This window comes from Vulpes vulpes, chromosome 11 (genome assembly GCF_048418805.1).
Source record: "Vulpes vulpes isolate BD-2025 chromosome 11, VulVul3, whole genome shotgun sequence".
Taxonomy (NCBI): Eukaryota; Metazoa; Chordata; class Mammalia; order Carnivora; family Canidae; genus Vulpes; species Vulpes vulpes.
This window is the reverse complement of record NC_132790.1, coordinates 21,476,613-21,485,681: the sequence shown is the minus strand read 5'-3', so window position 1 is coordinate 21,485,681 and position 9,069 is coordinate 21,476,613. Positions and strand designations below refer to the sequence as shown.

The 9,069-nt window shown below is 39.3% G+C and overlaps 2 pseudogenes; one reads left to right on the top strand and one right to left on the bottom strand.

Moving 5' to 3' along the window:
- Nucleotides 1-793: 793 nt before the first annotated feature.
- On the bottom strand, nucleotides 794-1,633 carry LOC112911747 (small ribosomal subunit protein eS6-like; annotated as a pseudogene).
- A 1,563-nt stretch (nucleotides 1,634-3,196) lies between these two features.
- LOC140594362 (52 kDa repressor of the inhibitor of the protein kinase-like) lies at nucleotides 3,197-5,899 on the top strand (annotated as a pseudogene).
- The last annotated feature ends 3,170 nt before the right edge of the window (nucleotides 5,900-9,069 follow it).

Below are 9,069 nucleotides of genomic sequence, written 5' to 3'. Positions count from 1 at the left end.
GTCAAACCCCCAGTGCAGAGATTTTTCCCACTGCACATAACCTCACTCCTGAGAAAACAATGCCAGAGGGAAGAAAAAATAAGTAGGGATATCAAAGCCCATTTCTCTAATTTTGGTGAAGTCTAATTGTTTTTATTATGCCCCATCCTAATACCTGAGGATTCTGCTCTGTGTACTAGCTCGCTAAATCTGCTCACAAATGTCAGGAGAGATGGCCTCTTATTTTCTGAGAAAATGGATTAGCTAAGAGCTGATATTTTTTAAAGTCTACTGAGGAAATCTAAATAAACAGATCCTGAGCTAATTTAAACATACATACTTATTTCATCCTGTTAGTAACTCAAAGCCATGGTTGTTCACCAACACACAGGAATGGCTCCCATGAAAGCTTGATGACCCAGACAAAAGCAGTACAGCAAGGGTCTTCTGCTCTGTGTTCCTTACCTTCTCCCACCCTCTGTCTTTGGACCAGTTATCTGTTATTATATTTCTACCCCTCTTCCCTGGAGGATTCGTTCATTTATTTTCATGACATATTATCTCTGTGTTGGTAAGTCTATACCCTAGTGTTCATATATGATCTTCTTGATAAATCTGTGTCTTTTTCCCACCTAATAGGGCCAGTATTAGCTTTAAGCAAATAATGTGGATCATGTGGCTTGCAGATTGTAAAATATTAATCTAATGTTAGCTGTTAGGTTAGTATTCTATTTACTACTACTTACCACTGCCTGTGTCTTTGTCATCTGGAAAGAGAATTTCATCATCATGGGTTTTCTTTTTCTTTTTCTTTTTTTTTTTTTTTTTTTTGGTGTCTGATCTTATTTATTTTGTCACTCTTAGAAAATCTCATTTTTGACTGGACTCAGACTTAGAGGTAGAAGCTCTCAGAGAGGACAGCCTCCGTCTCTTGGCAATCTGTTCCTGGCGTTTTTCTTTGGCGTCCTTCATTCTCTTGGCCAAAAGTTTAGCATATTCTACAGCCTCTTCCTTATTTTTCTTAGTACACGGTTTCTTTAAAGCAATACGCCGACGTTTGTGTTGGAGGACACGTGGATTAACAAGATGCTGAATCTTGGGTGCTTTGGTTCTAGGTTTCTTGCCTTCTTTGTATAGGGGCTTTCTAACAACATACTGGCGGACATCGTCTTCTTTTGACAGATTAAAAAGCTTTCGGATTCTGCTGGCTCTTTTGGGCCCCAGGCAACGAGGCATAGTAGTATCAGTGATCCAGGAATATCCTTCTCCCCTTTTTTCACAATAACCAAATTGAGAACACTGAGATTGGCATCCACAATGCAACCCCGAGCAGATTTGCGCTTCCTCTCTCCAATCCTCCTGGGTCGGTAGCAGGAATGCCCCTTACTCAGCAGCAGGTGGACGCGGCCATGGGTCAAGACACCCTGCTTCATGGGGAAGCCTTGTTTGTCATTGCCATCACTGATTTGCACCACGTAACCCTTCCATTCCTCGCCCAGAGCATCAGCAGCGACTTCTGTGGCCATACGCTTCTCATAAAAGGTACGCAGTTTGCGCTCATCATCCACTTCAATGAGTTTCTGGCAGCCAGTAGCTGGGAAAGAGATGTTCAGCTTCATCCTGAAGCGGCCTACCGCCTTGGAGGCGCCACGAAAAAGAGCTCATCATCATGTTTTGCTCTGAAGTCATCCTTATCATTTAAAATCCTCCCTCACTTTACTATTTACAGTAGTAGAAAACAGGTTAAACCTGGTGTTTCTCTTCCCTCAAGGTCAAATCTACTGCCCCAGGTGCCAATGGCTTTTTGTGGTGAGACTGGCAGCAAACATTCTGTTCCAGCGTCAGGCCATGAATGACATTACATGTTCTGCTTGGATTTAATAAAGAATGCTTATACAAATATCAGCAGGTAACTTTCTCACACACAAATTGTCTTATCCTATAACTTTTTTTCTTTTTGCAAATTCCTTATCCTTATGTTAGATATGAAATTAAAACCATACGATTTGGAGAATTGGAGGGTTTTACCTTCCCATTTTCAGAATTTAGAGTTGTGTCCTACAAATATTAGGGGTCCATGGATGTGTCTCTAAATCATCTCTTCCAGACTTACCAGATGTCAGCATTCTTTAGATGTTTGTGTTTACATTTCTGGCACCTCTTAGATCTGAGCCCTACTCATTCCACCATTCCATTGGCCAACACCTTAGCCAGACAGTTGCATAGTGTACCTAGACCAGAGAGTACACATATAGTTTAAATTATAAGGCAATGACGTCAAAATGTAGTTATTGTACTTAGAAAATAATGTAGGGGGGCACTTGGGTGACTCAACCTGTTAAATATCTGACACTGGCTCAGGTCATGGTATCTGGGTCCTGGGATCCAGCCCAGCATCAGGCTCCATGCTCAGTGGGGAGTCTTCTTTTCCATCTCCTTCTCCGTGTCCCTCTGCTTCTCCCCCACTCATTCTCTCGCTCTAATCTCTCTCTCAAATACATAGCTGAAATCTTTTTTAAAGATTTTATTTATGCATTTGAGAGACAGAGTATGAGTGAGATAGAAAGCATGAGCAAGGGTGTGGTAGAAGAGGAGGAGCAGAGGGAGAGGGAGAGGCCAACTTCCTGCTGAGCAGGAAGCCTGACATGGGGCTCCATCCCAAGACCTTGGAATCATAACCATAACCTAGGTCAAACGCTTAACCATCTAAGCCACCCAGGTGCCCCTAAATAAATAAGATATATTTTTTAAAAAAACACAAAAAGTATGTAGAGCTTATTACAAATGAGTAATGGAATGGATTTACAAGGTCTCAGAAGTAAGGAGGAAGTTCAAAGTTTTTATGCTGTCCATCTGCCATTTTGAAACTATTTTTTAAAATAAATACACAATGATTTATCTAATTTCAGCCCGGTGACATTCATGAAGTATCTGCTATAGGAAATAAATGCATAGACTGGCAATAAATAGAGATAGTAAGTACTACCCACATTGCTTACAATCAGAAAGCTTATGGGTTGGTAAAAAGAACGTATCACCTGTATAGATACTTTGCTCAACTAATCTTATGCATTGCGATGAATGGCAGATGATGTTAAGGGAGCACAAAGGAGCATACTCAACCATTCCTCAGAGGCAAAGAAAGCTTCCCCGCAAAGTTCATTTCTGTGACTGCTTAGAAGAGCACAAAACGCCCGGCCCGCCGGCCTGGGCGACGATGCTGCCTACCTGCACGAGGAAGAGCACGCAGTGGGGCCTGGCCTTCTTCAGGTTCCCGCGGGATCCGGCCAGATGCCAGAAATGGGGGGAGAATTGTAGGAGAGCAGATTTAGAAGATAAAACACCTGATCAACTAAATAAACATTATCGATTATGTGCCAAACACTTTGAGACCTCTATGATCTGTAGAGCTATACATTTTGCAGAGGCATCAGAAAACTAAAGAATGATTGGGTTATTTTATTTCTCAAAATTAATTGAAGCAGATACTTGTGAAGTCATTGGGAGAGTCCTTATAGGACAGTTCTTCGTGATATGCAATACCAACAATATTTGATCTTACCAGTCATTTGAACAATCCACACAGTAGACACAGAAAACGAATAAAAGAATCGAGTGAAGATGAAATCCGGACACTGAAACAGAAAAAAGATTGATTAAACTTCTGAACAGAAACCCAAACATAAAGAAATAAACAACAGCAATGCTCAGAACCCCAGTGCAGAAGAAGAGGGTGAAGAACAGGATGAAGACATTTTACCTTTGACTCTTGAAGAGAAAGAAAACAAAGTACCTAAAATCTTTATTTGAAATTTTGATTCTTATGGGAAAACAAAACATACCTCTGGATGGGCATGAAACTGATGAAATCCCAAAGGGTCTCTGTACCCCTGATAACTTTCAAGCACTGCTGGGGGGCAGGATAAATTCTGGTGAAGAGGTTCTAAGAAAGCGTTTTGAGACAACAGCAGTTAACACATTGTTCTGCTCAAAAACACAGCAGAAACAGATGCTAGAAATCTGTGAGAGCTGCATCCGGGAGGAAACCCTCGGAAAAGTGAGAGACTCTCACTTCTTTTCCATCATCACTGATGATATAGTGGACATAGGGGAAGAACACTTGCCTGTGTTGGTGAGGTTTGTTGATGAATCTCATAACCTGAGAGAGGAATTTTGGGGCTTCTTTCCTTATGAAGCCGATGCGGAAATTTTGGCTGTGAAATTTCACACTACAATAACTGAGAAGTGGGGGTTAAATATGGAATATTGTCGTGGTCAGGCTTACATTGTATCTAGTGGATTTTCTTCCAAAATGAAAATTGTTTTTTTAATAAATGTATTTTTTATTGGTGTTCAATTTGTCAACATATAGAATAACACCCAGTGCTCATCCCGTCAAGTGCCCACCTCAGTGCCCGTCACCCAGTCACCCCCACCTCCCACCCACCTCCCCTTCCACCACCCCTAGTTCGTTTCCCAGAGTTAGGAGTCTCTCATGTTCTGTCTCCCTTTCTGATATTTCCCACTTATTTTTTCTCCTTTCCCCTTTATTCCCTTTCACTATTTTTTATATTCCCCAAATGAATGAGACCATATAATTTTTGTCCTTCCCCGATTGACTTATTTCACTCAACATAATACCAAAATGAAAATTGTTGCTTCTAGACTTTTAGAGAAATATCCCCAAGCTGTCTACACACTTTGTTCTTCCTGTGACTTAAACATGTGGTTGGCAAAATCAGTGCCTGTGGTGGGAGTATCTGTTGCATTAGGAACAATTGAGGAAGTTTGTTCGTTCTTCCATCGATCTCCACAACTGCTTTTGGAGCTTAACAATGCAATTTCTGTCCTCTTTCAGAATAATGAGGAAAAGGGTAAAGAACTGAAGAAAATATGCCATTTTTAGTGGACAGGCAGGCATGATGCTTTTGAAATTTTAGTGGATCTCCTACAAGCACTTGTTCTATGTTTAGATGGTATAAATAGTGATACGAATATTAGATGGAATAACTATATAGCTGGTCGAGCTTTTGTACTCTGTAGTGCAGTAACAGATTTTGATTTCATCGTTACCATTGTTGTTCTTAAGAATGTTCTATCTTTTACAAGAGCCTTTGGGAAAAATCTCCAGGGGCAAACCTCTGATGTCTTCTTTACAGTCAATAGCTTGACTGCAGTGCTGCATTCTCTAAATGAAGTAATGGAAAATATTGAAGTTTATCATGAATTTTGGTTCGAAGAAGCCACAAATTTGGCAACTAAACTTGATATTCAGATGAAACTCCCTGGCAAATTCTGCAGAGCACAGCAAGGTAACCTGGAATCTCAGCTCACCTCTGAAAGTTACTATAAAGAAACTCTAAGTGTTCCAACAGTGGAACACATTATTCAGGAACTGAAAGATATATTCTCGGAACAGCACCTCAAAACTCTTAAATGCTTATCTCTTGTACCCTCTGTCACGGGACAGCTCAAATTTAATACATCGGAGGGGCACCATGCTGACATGTACAGAAGTGACCTGTCCAATCCTGACACACTCTCAGCTGAGCTGCATTGCTGGAGAATCAAGTGGAAACACAGAGGGAAAGATATAGAGCTTCCATCCACCATTTATGAAGCCCTACATCTACCAGACATCAAGTTTTTTTCCTAATGTTTATGCATTGCTCAAAGTCCTATGTATTCTTCCCGTGATGAAGGTTGAGAATGAACGCTATGAAAATGGGCGAAAGTGTCTCAAAGCATACCTGAGGAACACTTTGAAGGACCAAAGGTCAAGTAACTTGGCTTTGCTTAGCATAAATTTTGATATAAAACATGATCTGGATTTAATGGTAGACACATATATCAAACTCTATACAACTAAGTCAGAGCTTCCTACAGATAACTCAGAAACCATTGAAAATACCTAAGAGACTTTAAAGTAGGCTCTTATGTTTGATATTTGGAAAACTCTGTAAGAAATTTGAAACATCTTACAGAAAGAAAAGCTGTCAGGTGTATGTAGGCCACTTAATCACTGAATATCTTGACTTATTGACCTCTCATTAAGTACATTAACCATTGATAATCTGCCTATTTAAAACGGCCCCTGATTGAACTCCTGTGCTTTGGAGACATAACTGTTCTTCCAGAAGATAGCATTGAAAGTGCCACATTACACTTCTACGGGATCTCTGCTAATAGCACTCGGGAATTGTTTTAGTTAAGTCATTTTAGACATAACATTTATTATCACTGGATCCAATTGTCGGGTGTTGAGCTATCAGTTCTTAGGAGAAAATAGATTTTGAAGAGGTGTGGGAAGAAGGAGTACATTTTGTAAAATGTTACAAGGAAGCTCACGAATGATCTTTGAATAGTAGGGGTGTTAGTAAGTTAAAAATCTATAATGGAGTTAAGGGAGTTACCAGACAGAGAGAAAAGTGAGCTTGCCAAGCAAAGATTGCAGTGTAGATATTGTCTTTGTCAAATGAACTTAAAGGAACAAGTTATACTTAAAGTTTGAATGAGAGAACCTGCCATTGTTCCACATTGGGTTGTTGCTGTTTACGTTCCTTTGTTGAGCCTACATCCTCATGAGCTGTTTAACAAGTATACGTTGAACACCTATGTCTTCGTAAGCTTTTTAGCAGGTGTATGTTGAACACCTCTGTTCATGGTCAAGACAGGATCAGAGGCCATGGATACTGACAACTGATTTGTCTGTTTTCCTCTGTCTTTTCCCATGACTATTATCTACTGCCTCGTCTTGATTTATAAACAAAACCTGGAAAACCTACAAAAATAAGTGTTTTGTGGTTATCTAGGAATAATACAGAAAATATTGCTGTTATTTTTGGTGAAGAAAATCAATTTTGTATAGTTTATTTCAACCTAAATAAAATGTGAATTTTGTTTAAAAAGAAAAAAGAGCACAAAACAGTTGAGCCACAAAAATAAGGTGAACAGGACTTGCCAGCCAGATGGGGATCACCGGAACCTAGGTGAGAAACCATGTGTATCAAAAATCTGTTTGTCAAGGTTGCTGAAGGAAGCATCCATAGTGATGATGGCATTGCTCAGGGGAGTTGTAGGAGTTCAGCAGTGAGAAATAGTGGGACTCATAAACTAATCTTCAGTGAATCTAGGAAGCTGATTGGAATATCAGTAGATGAGATTTGTAAACTATCCCATAGCTTGATACTCTTTTTGACATTTGAACGTTAATAACTGTTCACACATTCTTTGCTTTCTCTTTTAAACTAATTAAGAGATAGTTATAGAAGTCAGACAAATGGATATATGAATATGTGCCTTATTTCTGTTAGTGTCAAATTTGTGGATGAGCACTGGGTGTTATTCTGTATGTTGGCAAATTGAAGACCAATAAAAAAATAAATTTATTATTAAAAAAATAAAAATAAATAAAAATAAATTGTGAATGTGATATGAGTGTGTATTCAGGTTGACTTCCTACTATTTTATTTCCAAGTATAAACTTGGGAAGACACAACCTAGAGTAAATCACGATCTACTGATCTACCCTAGCTCATTCCTCTGCTGAAGAAAACGACTGAATCACGAAGGTGGATATACTTCCATGGGAACATATAGAGAGAGGCCTCTAGAAAAATTCTTCTCAAAATATCAGTGAGGAAGGACCACTTTTTTTTTAATGTCCCAAAACTGTAGAATAAGGTTTTTGTAAAATAAATTTCTAGAAAAATACATTTTTAAATAATCATAGAATACACAATCTCATTTCTATTATTGTATCCAAAGGCATAATATATAAGTATTATTAGAATAAACAGAGGAAACAAATGAAAGATTTGCAGAAATGTACATACTGTTTCTTGAAAGTGTGCATTGTGGTATTTACTGAAAATTTATATTACATTGTGAAATTTTGTCATTCTGCAATTATAGTTAAACTAAAAGCTATGAGTGGAAGAGTGAAAGCCTCACAGTAAAATCCATTATATCCTTTAAAGCAATGTCATGCCATGCATATCATATTTAAAGTTTTTTTTTTTTAAATTAATTTTTATTGGTGTTCAATTTACCAACATACAGAAAAACACCCAGTGCTCATCCCGTCAAGTGTCCACCTCAGTGCCCGTCACCCATTCCCCTCCAACACCCGCCCTCCTCCCCCCTTCCACCACCCCTAGTTCGTTTCCCCGAGTTTGGAGTCTTTATGTTCTGTCTCCCTTCCTGATATTTCCCAACATTTCTTCTCCCTTCCTTTATATTCCCTTTCACTATTATTTATATTCCCCAAATGAATGAGAACATACACTGCTTGTCCTTCTCCGATTGACTTATTTCACTCAGCATAATACCCTCCAGTTCCATCCACGTTGAAGCAAATGGTGGGTATTTGTCGTTTCTAATCGCTGAGTAATATTCCATTGTATACATAAACCACATCTTCTTTATCCATTCATCTTTCGATGGACACCGAGGCTCCTTCCACAGTTTGGCTATTGTGGCCATTGCTGATAGAAACATCGGGGTGCAGGTGTCCCGACGTTTCGTTGCATCTGAATCTTTGGGGTAAATCCCCAACAGTGCAATTGCTGGGTCGTAGGGCAGGTCTATTTTTAACTCTTTGAGGAACCTCCACACAGTTTTCCAGAGTGGCTGCACCAGTTCACATTCCCACCAACAGTGTAAGAGGGTTCCCTTTTCTCCGCATCCTCTCCAACATTTGTTGTTTCCTGCCTTGTTAATTTTCCCCATTCTCACTGGTGTGAGGTGGTATCTCATTGTGGTTTTGATTTGTATTTCCCTGATGGCAAGTGATGCAGAGCATTTTCTCATGTGCATGTTGGCCATGTCCATGTCTTCCTCTGTGAGATTTCTCTTCATGTCTTTTGCCCATTTCATGATTGGATTGTTTGTTTCTTTGGTGTTGAGTTTAATAAGTTCTTTATAGATTTTGGAAACTAGCCCTTTATCTGATATGTCGTTTGCAAATATCCTCTCCCATTCTGTAGGTTGTCTTTTAGTTTTGTTGACTGTATCCTTTGCTGTGCAAAAGCTTCTTATCTTGATGAAGTCCCAATAGTTCATTTTTGCTTTTGTTTCTTTTGCCTTTGT